This window comes from Pollicipes pollicipes, unplaced genomic scaffold (genome assembly GCF_011947565.3).
Source record: "Pollicipes pollicipes isolate AB1234 unplaced genomic scaffold, Ppol_2.1 Scaffold_4740;HRSCAF=5597_pilon_pilon_pilon, whole genome shotgun sequence".
In the NCBI taxonomy this organism is placed as follows: domain Eukaryota; kingdom Metazoa; phylum Arthropoda; class Thecostraca; order Pollicipedomorpha; family Pollicipedidae; genus Pollicipes; species Pollicipes pollicipes.
In genome coordinates, this window is record NW_023596545.1 from 7,390,187 (window position 1) to 7,405,976 (window position 15,790).

Sequence of the window (15,790 nt, forward strand, 5' to 3'; positions counted from 1 at the left end):
CCAGGAACTATGCCACACCGCAAGCCTTAGAGCAAGCTGGTTTTGACCTTGGTCTGACCTCTACACCTGACCTTAGGTCAACGTTATTTGCTCATTCCATATTTTTGTTGTCTAAGAAAGCATCTCAGAGATGTACGGTTTCGTATAATACTCCGTTGTTGCATCAGATTGAACGATTCCCTACAAATTGACTTTGCTCAAACCATGACCTGACTTTGACCTACCGTAGGTCAGCGTCTTTACAGGGTACATCTAAATATTTAAGCGAACGATCCGCTATTTAATTGTCTACAGCTCTGCAAAATTTGTCCTAGCTGCACCGCGTCGTTCGCAACCATTCTGGAAAAACCTTCGGATGGTCAATTTCACCCCCTCACCCGGGCGCGTGTTAAAAAATGTCTGTACAGACACATAATTTGACACTATTTCAGCTGGCTGGCTATAAAAACATCATGGTTTTATGGACGGGTGTGATGTCACATTACTTCCTACCAAAACTTTTCAAGACTTTTTAAAAGTGATTCGGAAACATCTCTAACGCAAACGCGACTTGACAATGTCTTCTTTCATGTTTTCTTGTCGTTTCTCTGTTAATAAATTTGCAGTGCTCCCAGAGCCTCCTTACAGTACTCACAGAACTTACAGGGTTTACATACCTTAATATGATCCAAGATTGATGATCCTTGAATAAAATGATTTTCAAAGCTTGCCTTGCTCAACACGCTACCAGTGTAAACAAAATAATGGCGTAGCCAGCATCCAACATCCTCAACCGATTGACATTGCTGATTGCCAGTGCTAGTATTTTCTTAGACCATCGGTAACCAAAGACATCGGTGGAATGAAGGTACAAAACTACAAGTATAAAAATATAGAAGTGCTTCGTTTGATATACTAAACTTATTCTATAACGGATACACGTAGTTAGCCTATTATACGTTGATAAAATGCATGAAAATAATATTTTCCTTGTCATAGTGTTAAGTGCATACCAAAGATTTAAAGCAGCATCTCAGTTTTTGATTTCAGGGCTACTGACACCTGACTTGACGTGCTGCGGCTCCTGACACCTGGCATCGGTTGCTTGCCGCATCTGCATTCAAACCGCATCTGCATACCACATGTCCACGTACGTGGAATGCTGAAACTTCCAAATGACCCCTGGGGCATTATGACACCTGTTCTTACACTTCCACCGCACCGGAGACAGCTACGCGACCGTCACGGTGAGGGCCGCTGGACGGCGCAGGGCAGCGCACCGTCACACCGAGCCACCATTGTACCGGCGCCACCCGGCCGGCCGCGCTCCGTTCGGCGTCACCCGATAAAAACACGGGGTCCGACGGCCATAGGCCGCGCTCTTCCCTCGGCCGTGACCGTGACCCGGGCCCGGCGACAGTGACCTCTGGCTGGTCAGGGTGGGGTGGTGCTGCACTCTTCGGAGGTAAGAGGGGAGTGATTGTGACCTGTCGTGGTCGAAAGAGACGGGTGTCGTGGTCGAAAGAGAAAAGAGACGGGAGACCCACGCAAGTTAGTAGGAAGCCCGATGTCCTTCACAGATATGGAAGAAAGCCGTTGTGACCTGAGGTTTTAATATAGAGGCAACAGCCCTCAGCGACGAATGGTGAACGCAGTTTTACTTTTACATAATTCTGTTTTACTTGTGGCTGGATTCCCATGACTCCAGAGGAATGATCTGACCCATTAAATATACCGGTGAAACATCAGCCTTTGGTGCCTTCTCAGGGCACCACATCGACAGTCGACGCGCCGTTAGACTTCACATATCACATATGCTGACTGCTGTCATGGTTACCTCCTGGGTACCAGCTGGAGTGACTATGACCCCTTGGAGAGATTCACTGCGATGCGGTTCAGGCGTCTGGACACAATGTCTTCGTGAGGCGGAAGCGGGCAGTGTGAGCGACGGCGCGACGACTGGACCACCGCTTCCCGCGCGGCCACCAGCTATCTTATCTGGCCACTCCCAGCCGCCGGCTTCCCGTCTGCCGTGATAATATGGTAACGAGGGCTCTAGCGTGCCCCGTCACAGTCAGTACGGGTCGAGGTGAGTTGTTGGAAGGGTGTGATTTTATATGGCCAGGTCACAGACCGGTTATCGCTATCAGTTGGATCCAGAGCAATTGTGCCCTGCGAGTGCTTAAGCACCCCCATACAGGACACGCTCCTGTCTATACACCGGGGCCAGCCTGAACGCGCGCAACTCATCCTGAAATCTGGATGTCTGGAAATCATAGTCTGGGTCTACGCCTGAAACGGAGCCGAAATGTCTACTCGTCTTCATAAAGTGTCATTTAAGGAGCTAATGTCATACAGTACCGTGCTCAGTAAGTGACTTTGCACCCGGACACATAACTGAACAACGACTTGCAAGCTTGTTGACAGCCAGTACGAAATCTTATATGCTATAGCAACTCGAATTTTTCATTTATCGGCAGGGCTCCAGTCATCTGTGGTTTGGCATAGTCTGGGGAAGTGTTAGCTTGTTTCTGTGACAATGAGTCAGTGAATGACGCTTTCCTCTCCTTGGTGGAGTCAGTTCTGATGAATCCATGCGTACTTGATAACACACTTTCGGTTGTCAGTCCACACCATTGTGCCTGCAACCTATTTTGCGTTAACACCCGCCCGGATGGCCGATTAAATACACTTCGCTCAGATTTGTTGGGGGGTAAATTTGATCCCCTGATATCTCAGAAGCGAAGATAGCTGGAGACGCCGAGCTCTACAGGGTGGATGGACCTGTTGGTGAACTCATTTGTACCAAAATTAGAGGTTCCTGAAACCTCACCTTGGGCTCAAATAAGATCAAGCAAAGTCAATCGCCAGCTTGTTGTCCAAAGTTCCCCAGACTTCCTCATGCAACAACCATGAACTTAGATATCTGTTTTAAGCAAAAGGTCATAGCACTCATGAAAAGTAAGTGCTGTTGTTTGACCTTTTGAAGAGCAAGGTAACCAAAAACCTACACAAAGACTTCTATTTTGCCATTCAAATAAGCCTAATGGATTAAACCACAAATATTTTCCTAAGACATAATAATAATAACGCTGATGTGGGCCATGGTAGGGCAGTGCTCTGCACTGACATTCAAAAAGTTAATGGAATGTGTCTATTGCGGTCACTATGATGCATACATTCAAAATGGGCACCAGAGACTACCCCATAAAGTAATTTCTGGGGTAAAAGCAGCCTAGTTTTGACCTTTGTCTGACCTTTATACCGGACCTTGATGCAATAAAATTTGTTTTAATTTCAAATTGAATTGGTTAAGTGCTGAAGAATGCGTCTCGGAGATGTATGGTTTCATTTAACACTCCGTGTTGTGTCATATGTAACGATTACCCTAAAATGGCCTTCGCTGAAAGCCATGGTCTGACTTTGAACAACCATGGATAAGGGACGTTACAAGGTATATTTAATTGCTTTTAGCAAAAGATCCGCTGCTAAATTTCCTGCAGTTATGCCAAGTTTGGCGAGGCTGCACCGCACCTTTTGGACGTCGATCTGGAAACATCCCTAAGGGGTAAGGGGTTCAATTTGATGCGCACCCGAGTGGCTGCTAATGCACGGCACCGTCAATATCAAGGACAGTTTTACTAAAGGACAGGTTTGGGTGCCTCGAGCAGAAAACACCCGACGCTAAAAAATGCATTTTGTTTTGTTGGACAAGCGTTTGCAAAATATAAGAATAGCATGAGGATGCGCGTCAAATTTTGTAGATGAAAAAGTTTGTGCGGACGATAAATCGCCTGTCAACAACGAACCATTGCTATCAAAATGATTTAGTCCTAGCGTTTTACTGACATGTGTTGAGGGTAATCTTTGAAGTATCTGGTCTGAGATGATCTTTAAATAACTTGCTCCATACATTTGGAGTTCTATCATCAGGTTCTAACGCAAGCAGAGCTTATCGCGTCAGCGCTGACTTCGCTATTAGATCGTAGAATTCCAAGAAAACGGCAGGCTATTGCGGCGAAAGTTTGATGTGGTTTAGTGGTCGACACAGTTTGTCCTGACCTTTGATGTCATGTGACCTGTGACGCTATGCTCGGAATAACGCCATCGGTAAATGTTAATATGTCATAGCTTGAAGACTTCATGGACTGGTAAAGCCCAAAGGTGTCCGTATGGAATGGGTAGTTCGTTGGGCTGGGCACTAGCTTTGGAAAAATTACGGATGTGGATCAAATATCGGGTCGATGCTTCAAGAAATGCTACCCGGTGTTACTTATTGCTCTTTTCAGTTCTAAATGGATCCTTTATCTTACTTTTATAGCTGTCAACGCCATAGGCTGACCCTGTGTGTAAACTCTTCTAAACGTTCCATAATTTGGATGCATAAATAATGAGCAGTGTAAACGAATGAGCAAGGAGTGAGTAAAACTGATTAGGAATGGGTGGCGGGTTGGCATGGACAGTGTCACGAGCAGCGGCTAAAAAAGGAGAGGGGATGTTTATCGTTGAAGACCTCTGAGCACATCTGAGCATCCTTCTTCCCGATTGGTAGTAGGCCGCTGAATTAGCACCAGGAACAGCAGACCTAATAGCGAGTCTGCGGTTTAGGTGACTTCCTCGGTCTTTTGCCATTCAGACCTGGCATTTTTGTCTGGCTTAAGAATCTGTCCAAAACTGTTTTGCTTTGATGTATTACCAAACCTTTCTTTACTGTTATTCATAACCAATAGATAACTCCAGGAAAAAAATGCTGTATACACGAATGGCAAGAACCCAAGGAAGTCATGTCAGCAGGTTCTTCGAGTCGAGTGCTGATCCAGCCACTTGCTGTGGACCGGGAAGGAGGAACGGCTATGGCCCACTGTTAGTTGGCTGTGTGTTACACCAAAAATGTGCTTAGTAGATGACGTTTTCTCACGGGCTGATCCAGGAGTATTGGTACCCCTGATTCGCCTCGTTGTGCGTCTAGCAATGAAACTAGTTTCACCCAATCAGCCAGCACTGAAAACCAGACGGTGCCTGCACAAATCAATACTATTGCATCATCCTCTACTACGGCGCGCAGGGTTTTTATCGGCCTTCTGTTATCAGTACAGCTCTTTGCAAGGGAAACTGAACGACATTCATTACGTGATTAGTGCTGGTGCGAATCAAATGACAGCCCGCAGTGCATCGATCTACTTCAGGAGCCTCCCAGAATTCCCGACCTGGCGACATTCTTTCCCACGGATCCGGACTCCACCACTCAGGCTACGCTGAAAGGCTCTGCGTACCACAAAAACGAATTTTGACGCGCAGAGGATTGATCAAAGTCCCTACATATCCGTTGTTAAATGCACTCGTGATGCAGTATTGCAGCATATCCTTGGTAGATGGGGGGGGGGGGGGAGATGATGACAACCACATTTACGAGCGCTTACGCACTCTCGGCTATCCACATGCCTGTCAGGACACTGACTCCGGATGGCGGGCGGGGGGAGAGCAGCGGCGGGTGAATCAGACGATAGCCCTGCGAGCGGTCAGCCCAGTCCGGCCGGACCGCGCGGCTCGGCTCGGCTCGGGAATACCGGCTGCACCCGCCTGACTCAAGCGGCGCTCGGCGACCGTTAGCGCTGGCAGTGACCCCTTAATAGGTCGCGACAAACATGAGTCGGAAGTCCGCTTCTTGACCAGATCGCCAGCCCGCCGGTGACCGTAGGCGATTATAACCATTCCACGAGTCCAGTCCAGTCAGGTCTCCCGGAAGTGTCCCCAGCTTTTAACTTTTGGCGGTGTCCGCGACAATGAAACTCCGTCTGTGTACGGGTAAGCGAGATATTTGGAGAGGCCTCCACAGCTCATAGTGACACTCTGCGGACTATAGGCGAATTTTTCAGTCACTGAAAGACGTTATTTTCATTATTGATGACTGAGGTGTAAATAACTCCTACGTTCCGATCTTGAAAAGCGCTGCACGCAGGCGTATTGCAAAGGTTCTTCAACGGTACTGCTAAGTGCCACGTGCGGCGATTGTTGTAAAAAATGAGTGCGCAGCTGTCTAATCTTGGGCCACGCCGGACGTGTGCCGATGTCCTCCAAAGAAGATCACGAGATCTGATCCACAAGATCTGAATCCCTGATATTCTGGGATCCAGGACATTTTTGAATTCTAAAATCAAAGCGACTTTTTGGATATTGGAACTTTAAAAAAATAAAACAAATATCCTCTGGGATCCTGGATCGCTGCATGGTAGCCTGAGATCCTGAATCTTTTTAACTTCTACTAACGGATTTTATGGGATGCTGGGCTTTGAAGACTTTTCTGGAAAACATTTTGAAATCTGAGAGGCTACTTTAAACTTAGACGCGGAATGTTCCAAAACCCATTTTTATAGCTACACGAAGCCTTTAAGGTGTGAAAGTCACGCCAATGGTTGGCAGAGCTGTTTTCATTTCATAATACCAACCGAAACTTATTTACTGCTACAGAGATGGTGAATGGCATGCCTTTCTCCTGCTAATTGACATCTTGCCATGTTTCACTAATCAAGTTAGATCTCATAACGACATCTATGTGCAAGACCAACTTAAGTGTTGTCTTATATAGTTACTACGCTGACACCCATACTTTGTCAGCGATCGATTAATTTTCATGAATTGCATGTGCTAGATGCTGCGTCTCCATCCTGTTTCTTTTACCTGGCTGCCGTAGAAGACACATCATTGCAATGGCATAGCAAATCTTATCTCTATGTGACAAGTCGTGAAGTAGATAATTTGAGATGGTGGGAAAAATGTGTCAGATTTTTGCCATTTTCAATGAGAGTGGCCACCTAATTTGAAACACACTTACATGCATTGCAAGCTGCAATTTTTTGTTAGGGCAAAATGCATGCTCTGTATGTGCTCTGCAAATGCTCTGTATGGAGCCACAATGCAAAGTTCGGCCCCATTTTCATTCAAATATTTTCCTGCCTACCTGCTGATTATCATCATCAGGAGCGTGCTTAACAAATTTGGTACACATCGCTGCAGTTACATCGCCCATGCCATGAGGGTGTGTTTACCGCCATGTGCCCAGAAAAAGTACATTGAATACTTGATACCAAGTCATGAAAGTGCATGCAATTACATTGGGATATCCACTCGAACGCTTCCAGCTTAGTAGCTTTTTATAATACTTGCAGTTATCTAATAACTGGGGCTCACACACACCTATCCCACAAAGTACACCGTTTTAGTGTTGTACGGAAACACATGGGAGTCAACGCTTATTTTAACGGCAGCTCATACCGAGATTAAAGTCACGCAATTGATTTTGTCACTGAAATTTTAACAGCGTCTCAGGACCAGTTACGTTTAATAGCAGCCTTTGGTTATTCCACTGGAGCACCGTCAAGGCAAAGCAAAGATACCAATATTAATTATTTCGAGGTCAAATTACGCTGTCAGCGCTCAGTAACAGCATTGACTTATTCCCTGCAAGTGTCGTAACCGCCGTCGTCATGACCCTCACACCGTGGTATCTCCACTGATGTAAATAACAGAAAGTTTGTGATTGGCCTAACGGGCGGTAGGCGCCCGTTGCCAAGAAGCGCATTGTAAGTTGTTCAGTGCATTAGCGAGGAACATTATTCACATAGATAAGACAGAATTATTAGCCTTATTCCTCGGACAAAAGCCAAGAGAATGGAGATATAGTTGGACTGATATTTCGGCAACATGTCTTTATCGAAAGAATAGCACAACGCTCATATACAATAGCAGAAAACACTTCTTCCATTGCTTCGATAAGGGCATTTTGCCGAAATATCAACCCAAGTATATCTCCATTCTCGTGGTTTTTATCCGAGGCATAAGGTAATACTACCGTCTTATCTAAGACGCGCATTCCTTTAAGATTGAACCAGCGCGCCAATATGGACCCTGTGATGCTCCCATTCCCGAAGGTAAAGTACGCCTCGTCGCTCCATGCGACGTCTTCTGGTTCCGTGTAATCTAAGAGTCACTGTGACAAACGCCATAGTGGAGAAATAGAAAGTACTTCTGTGGCGCAAGCATTACAGAGTGCACACCTTGGCAAAAGCAGGGCATGAAATGTATTACATTCATAGTGGTGAGCAGAGCGTGAAATTATATTTCTTCTGCAGGGTCGCCTACTTCAAATAGCAATTCTGGGATAGTCAGGGCTTCGCGAAAACTGATTTCACTGATCAAACCGTATGCGTCTAATCTAGCAATAAGTGAAAAGTACAAAGAGGTTGCATACTTCAGTTAAATGTTATGCTTGCATGTCATAGGAACAGATGGCATCGAACGGCTCCGGACCAGACCGAACTGAGCCAGACGTCACAGAGTAGGACCAGACCGAACTGAATGGAACGCTTTGAGGCCAGGCGGGATTGGATGGAGCCAGATGGAACTAGACCTAACTGCAGGTACCAGATGGAGTTGAAGAGAACAGGAACGATACTGCACACGGCGGAACCAGATGTGACCAGGATGGGACCAACCGTAACCAGACGGGCCCAAGTTGACCCCGCCCGGTCCCACTTAGCCCCAACTGGTCTCGTCCGGTTTAATCCCGTCCCGACGTTGCCGTTGTCTCCATCTGGCCACGCCCGGTCTTGTCCGGTTTAGCCTGGTCCTATTCAGTTCCGTTCAGTCCTGTCCAAGTTTGGCCAGCCCTGTCAAGTCCCATCCAGTCCCATCCAGTTCCATCCAGTCCCACCCGGTTCCGTCCAGTCCCGTCTCATCGCGTCAGGTCCCGTGCGATACTGTCCAGTCCGGTGCCCCCGTCCGATCGGGGCCGGTCCTTCCAGTCTTACCCGGTCCCGTGCGGGCTCATCACGCTCTACCCGACCTCGTCTGGTCCCGTCTCATTCCTGTCGGTCCCGTCCGGTTTCCGTCGGTCGCGCCCGCGCCCATCCGGACAGTTTGATGTTCCACCCGGTCCCGTCCGATCGCATCCGGTCACATTCGACACGGCCATTTTTTTTTTTTTTTTTGGCCTCGTCTGGTATCTCCCAAGCCGTGTTCGGTCGGGTGCAGAACTATACCAGGTTGACGGGGATTGTTGTTTTGATGACGTCACCGTGTAACCAGCTGAAAGTTTGCATGACCTCCATCCTCGCATAATCAAATGACAGCTGTCTTACATGTTTCCGCGCCGATTGGTGCGAATTGGCTAAACTAAATGTTAGCTAAAACATTTAAACATTTTTTTAAAAAAATTTGCAAAACAAACCAAAACACAAAAACGCACGCACACACACGCGTACACGCACGCACGCACGCACATACACACGCACGCACGCACACACGCACGCACACACACACGCACACACGCACGCGCGCCCGCCCGCACGCCCGCACGCACGCACATACACACAAACACACACACACACACACACAAACACCCCCCCCACACACACACATACACACACTCAAGAAAGAAAAAGAAAAGAACCGTCAAGCAGCAGGTTACACCGAGCATCAGTGCGCGGGCTCTGTCACTACATTTTCCTTTCCTCGTCAGATTCATTCATTTTTAAGTCACATTCCGACACGCATTTCTCAACTGCCACATAACTGGCTTCATGTGCGGTAAATTCATTGATGGATGGGGGCACTAGCGCGCATCCACATCGCCGGATGTGGGTCTTCCCAAGTAGGATGTATCGGCAAATGCTGTCCGTCTGCTGTTCTCACCAGCCTGCAGTCTCAAGATCACGTGATCAGTCCCGAGATCACGGTGTTTGCTGGCCGACCAATCGGTATTCTAAGCTTCCGCCACATATTTGCCCAAAACCGCCGTGCCATTGCGCACCACCCAGAAAGTGCAAAATAGCCTCGGTGTCCAGCAGACAGCGACGACATTTGTCCTTATCGGTAATCCCGAATTAGTGGAGCACCACTTTTGCGGTCATTTGTGCGGCCATGATTTTTGAAATTGCATCCATCGAAGTTTAAATCGGATGTAGTCTTGAGCTGCTTATTGTACTACGCAATCCAGTTAACTTCGTCCGCTTTATCCAATTTTAGAATCCATTTCATCTGGGCCTTCTCTGGCTTTGAAATGCTAGCTGACGTCTACAAATTTTGCATGCCTCCGCGTAACCCTGTGTACGCTTACACTGTTGTGAAGGCTTCCGAATGCCCAGCCAGTCTAGGTTTGTGACGCGAAAGAATCTTATAAGCGGACTGCGTGCTCGTATACCCCCCCCCCCCCCCCCACACACCCCATAGGACATGTCCGTGCTGATATTCGCATAGTAGGTCATAAGTCGTCATGAGCCATCTTTCACCAACATCACACATATTTTTCGTTCTGGTAATTTTCCGTCTGATCAGCATTCGTTTGGGCATTAAAACAACCACCTCCAGTTTTTTTATTCCAAGTTTTGCATCATCCCTTCCGGCCACTGGCATACTCGGAACTTAAAACTTGTTGACCCAAGAGTTTTAACACGCGTTCGGGTGGGGGTCAAATTGACCCACGAAAATGATTTTCCAGAATGCTTTCCGAACGGCGCTGCGTAGCCGCGCCAAATTTTGTGTAGCTTTAGAGAATTGAAAAGGGATCGTCTGACATAAAACATTTTGATGCACCTTGTTAGGTCGTTGACCTAGGGCAGGTCAAAGTCAGGCCATGATTTCAGCGAGGCAATTTTTAGGGAATCGTTCAGTCTGATACAACAACGGAGTGTTTGGCGAAGCCATACATCTCTGAGATGCTTTCTTAGGCAACACAAATATTGAATGAGCAAATAACGTTGACCTAAAGTCAGGTATGGAGGTCAGACCAAGGTCAAAACTAGCCTTATTTGTAACTCTATGGCTTGCTGCATAGGATGTTTTCTGGTGCTCATTTCGAATTTATTGACAGCGGGAATCGCGTTATACATCTTCTAGTCAGAGGTCAGAACAGGTTATTGATCTAAGATGATTCGGGTCGGCATTTTGTTTTTGGAACAAAACTAGCTATTGTAATTTTTGTCGCTTAGTCAAATGCAAAACTCGGAGAAGTCTTGTATGATTTTGGTCACCATGACCTTCAAAAGGTCAAAAAAGGTCACTGACCTCAAATGGTTTGTTACCTTTTGCCTAAAAGGCAGTTGCCTAGGTTCTGGGACACTTTGAAGACCAGCCTGAAATTTCACCTTGTTTGACCTAATTTGACCTAAAGGTTATGACCTAAGAAGCTCAAACTTTGATCTAAGAGAGTCCACGTACAGGTTAAGACACCCTGTGAATTTGCTGTATTTAGCTCTATTAGTTCTCGAGATCTCAGTGGGGTCAAATTAAGCCCCACCCGAGCGAAGGGTACCTAGCCGGTCCCCGGGCGCTGCTAAAGCTACGCGTCCTAGAACCAAACGGCGATACTAACCGCAATCCCCCTTCAGTCTAGTTATTCTTCACTGTTACCCTGCGAATCTATTCTTTTTTTGTTACACATGAGGTGAAAGATTAGAGCTGGGGTCTCCTCGGTTTTTCAAAGATAGACATTATGTGTACCAGCTGCGAAAGGGGCTCAAATTTCCGTAGGAGCTGATGATTCCATCCCTCCAAGTACTCAGACGCTGTTTCAGTTTTCCAATTTAAATGGGATAGTTTATGTCTACTGGATTGCACACCTTGGGCCCGTGTCAACACGAAGTATTCGATTTGAGCCGCTATCCAGTTCACATTCGAAGAATATCTTTTGCGCTCTATGACTTAAACTGTTTATACAGACAGTACAAATCTCATTCAGCTGCAAGCCATTACCTGCGTTTAACCTCTGACTACGGGTTTAACACCGCTGCTGTTACTCTGCCGATATGCCGAGCTAAATGAAGGTGCTAGAAGCATTCAAAAATACCTTGTGTATATGTGGATTTCAGTTGTGTATAGATACTGTACAAGATTGTTGATTCATACCGTTTAAGGAAGTGCAAGATTTGCGCTGGCGATGGCCGTGCACCATCATTGGATCAAACCAAATCTTTACCTGTGCTGCTGTGTTATTCGCCAAAAACATGTTCGAGTGCAGTTTATGACATGAGTCTGTACCATAGAGAATCGTTTCATATCCCCAGACACTAACAGTTTTTTTTTTTAGCTTTTCCAGTTTTTAAAACCGCCAGTTGCAGGTTTACTCAGAAATTATTTGCTGTTATAATGCAGAGTAAAGTTGGCTTGGCTTGTTGACCACACCAGCGACAGTTTATGGTGACACGATGTAAGTGCATACATTTTTACAAACTGTTTTCTAGCACATTCCAACGGTTGCTTTGGATCGGAAGGTTGGCGTAACCACTGAAGCATCTGTCACACTACATTCTCTGCCCATGATGTTATGTAAATTAGGCCAAGGGTTGTGTCAGGATATGATAATTTGTCCAAAATTGCAGTGGCATGCATGTCAAAAGGATCTTCCGAGATCTAGGAACTTGTAATATTTTGGGGTCCTGGATCTGTCTTCAAATTTTGGCTAAGGATCACCCGTAACCCAGGACCTGGTTTTGGTGATTCTTGTCGCAGAAACTTCTGGGATCTTGGATATATTTGAATTCTAATGAAGATTTTCTAGATCTAGATTTTTTGAAATATTGTCGGAACATCATCGGAGATCTGAGATGTTTTTGAAATTTTGTCGGAGAATCTTGCAAGATCATGGATTTTTTTGTAACTTTGTCGAAACATCTGCTCAATCTTGGATCTTTTTGTCTGGGATACGGGCGCACACCTGCTGACACCTCACAGTGCGGCGACTATACCCGTCAGCGACCGCTGCGCTCATTGGCCACCCGGGCCCGCCCCAGCGGACGGGCACCGAGCTTCGTCAAACATTGGTTGCCAAACATTAGTTGACTGGTTTGCTCATCTAAAAAAATCCGTAGCCGCGCGAAAAGTCTTGGAAGATTATTTGGCAACATTTAACGAAATATCTATAATGTGAAAAGCCTTTTGACAACATGTTTTAAAAGGTCTTGCACCCCATCTGGCCTTTTGGCAAAATATACGAATTTCAAGACATGGAGCGGTTCTTTGACAAAACTCCAAAACAGATCCAGAGTCCCGAAAGATCGTTCGCCAACATTTCAAAAATATTCGCAAGTCAAGGAGATTTTTCAGCAAACTTAAGAGCTATGACTACAGACCCTGATGAATCCACATCTGGGATTTCGTCCGGTAAATTTCGGAATCTTTGGACATGTCAGGGTCGGCAGCCGGAAACCACCCGCGTCAGCTCTGGGTCGGCAGCCGGACACCACCGCGTCAGCTCTGGGGCGGGGCAGCCGACACCACCGCGTCCAGCTCTGGGTCCGGCAGCCCGGACACAACCAACCGCGTCAGCTCTGGTCGGTCAGTCGGGACCACCACCCCCGGGCGTCAGCTCTGGGGTCGGCAGCCGGACACCACCGCGTCACTCTGGGTCGGTGCAGTCGGACACCACCGCGTCAGCTCTGGGTCGGGCAGCCGGACACCTCCGCGTCACCATAGCTGAGCCGCCAGGCTTGTCAGCTATGTCACGGGCCACCGGAAGGTAGTGGGCGGTCGTGCTGAGAACGGAACCGGCGGGCACTGGTCGCCTCTCATTACCGCCCGGTGGCGTGTCACGCCAGGCACGTCCGACCAGGCCGACCGGTCAGAACGCCACGCTAATCCTTCCGTAAGACCTTCATCCCTCCTCTTCCTATGTCGCCGCGCCGCATTCGGACCGGACACACACGGCGGTTACACCCGGACCGTCTTAACGTCGGCTCGGGCGCACTCGCTCGGCCGATCCGGCGCCCATTATTAATGCACGAGCACGTCGGATGCCAACTCAGCATGTAGCCAGGCAGGAGCACGTGGGGTTCAGAGCAGCGATCAAAGGAGGCACGTGACTGCTCCGGTTGAACCCTGTTGCAACACGTGTTTTTATGTCTTGCTTGATGACATAGGGTGGTGCGGGTCTGAGACAGACAGTATCGTATGGTGTGAACTCAGCTGGAGGGCTCGCCTTTGTTAGGGTCTCTGAATATGATGCGGCAAAGCGATCACCTGGATCAGCTTGTACACGAAGATGGTCAAACTCTGGTGGTATCGGAAGGCGGCCGAAGCAGAAAGGGAGCTGCTACGGTGTCTACGTGTGAACAAGCAATTTATCGTCCCAACGCGTCAGACCAACGTGTGATTCTCAAACGGGACTCATCAAGACTGCAGAAGATGCAGAGGAGTTAGTGGGGATGGTAACTGTCTCAAACCTTCCTGGCCGTTTTCAGCAGAACAACGTCCCTTGCTTGTGAGTGGATTGGGGTGTTTATACTGCACTTTCACAAAACTCATAATTTGAATGCACCACAGGAGTTCCCCAGCGCCCATCTGGAGCTGCCACCGTATGATATTGACAGTTATCTAGGTTCTGGAGGTACTTTTGAGACCAACCTGACATTTGAACTTGTTTGACCTTGTTGCATCTGAATCTCATAACCTAGGATGTTTAAACTTTCATCTAAGTGAGTTCACCTACAGTTTAAGACGTCCTGTAAGTTTGGTATCTCTAGCTCTCTTAAATCCTGAAATATCAGCGGGGTCAAACCGACCCCCACCCGAGCGGTGGGTATTCAACCAGCCGTCCGGGCACGTGTTAATTGTGTCGGGTCGTAAACTACGAACCGGGCAAAAATTACGGTGCGTTCAAGACGTGGGTCTGAGACGTGGGTTGAGACGTGGGTCTGAGACGTGGGTTTGATACATGGGTTCGAGACGTGAGACCATGGATGCATTTGATCAGTGCTGGGTGGGAGAAAATATAGATGGGATTACGTGATGTGGATATTATGTAGGACATCACTTGAAGCAGTTTGACTGATAGTCGAGAGTTTGTACACGCGTTTTACCACTGTGGTTTCTTGGCAAAAAAGAAACACACAACGCAAAACAAATCCGCACAATCAGTAGCTTAAAGCAGATAGAATTTTCGTGGATTGGATTACGTAAGGCATTTTGACACCGTCGTGATGAGCTAAGCGGCAAATATTATTCATGGTAACGTCTTCCAAGTAATGGTCAATCAAACATCACGCCATCGCCCGGACTAAATGAACTCGCACCACCGTGTTTGTGGGACTGAGTACAATCGTATTATATGGCCCTTAAAAAGGCTCACCTGCTGTGTGTTTCAGCCAAAAGTGCAGAACGCGCGTTGGAGATCGTTATGTGGATCTTAGGTTCATTAGTCATCATCTGAAATAGCCATCAAACGCCATCAACAAGGCCGCCTTCCCGAAATCTACCTCGGTGGACGGGGATCGAGTCTTCCCTGGGAGATAAAATTCATCGATCGATGTGCACACGCAGGCTATACAGACTACGATGCTGGATCATCGCCGAGACAAAACCAACGAACGACGAAGGCCGAGACCCTCACGTCACCAAACGAGACCAACAAAAAGCATCAAGGCAAGAAATAAGAAGACCAACCAGCTAACTCACCGAATCCAGGAAGAAGGGTTAGACCGAATTAAGGAAAAAGGGACTGCAGCGTACCAAGAGCAAAAGACCAGAACCGTCCAGGCAAACAAGGCAAGATCCATCATAGGTCCAAAAAACCAAGAAGAGACAAATCCAAAAAGTACAGAACAAAACCACTACCACACAACAATCACCTCGGCCAAAATATACCCACTACGGAGTGGACAAATCGCTATCACCAACAAAATAAGATTAGCGGCAAGACTAGAACCAACACAAATCGGCACATACCAAACGTAAAGACAAGACCACCCAAACAACAATATCAAAGCCAGGAAGAAGTCCCAACACTGACTATAGGAATTTGGCACTGAAACGTGCCTAAATA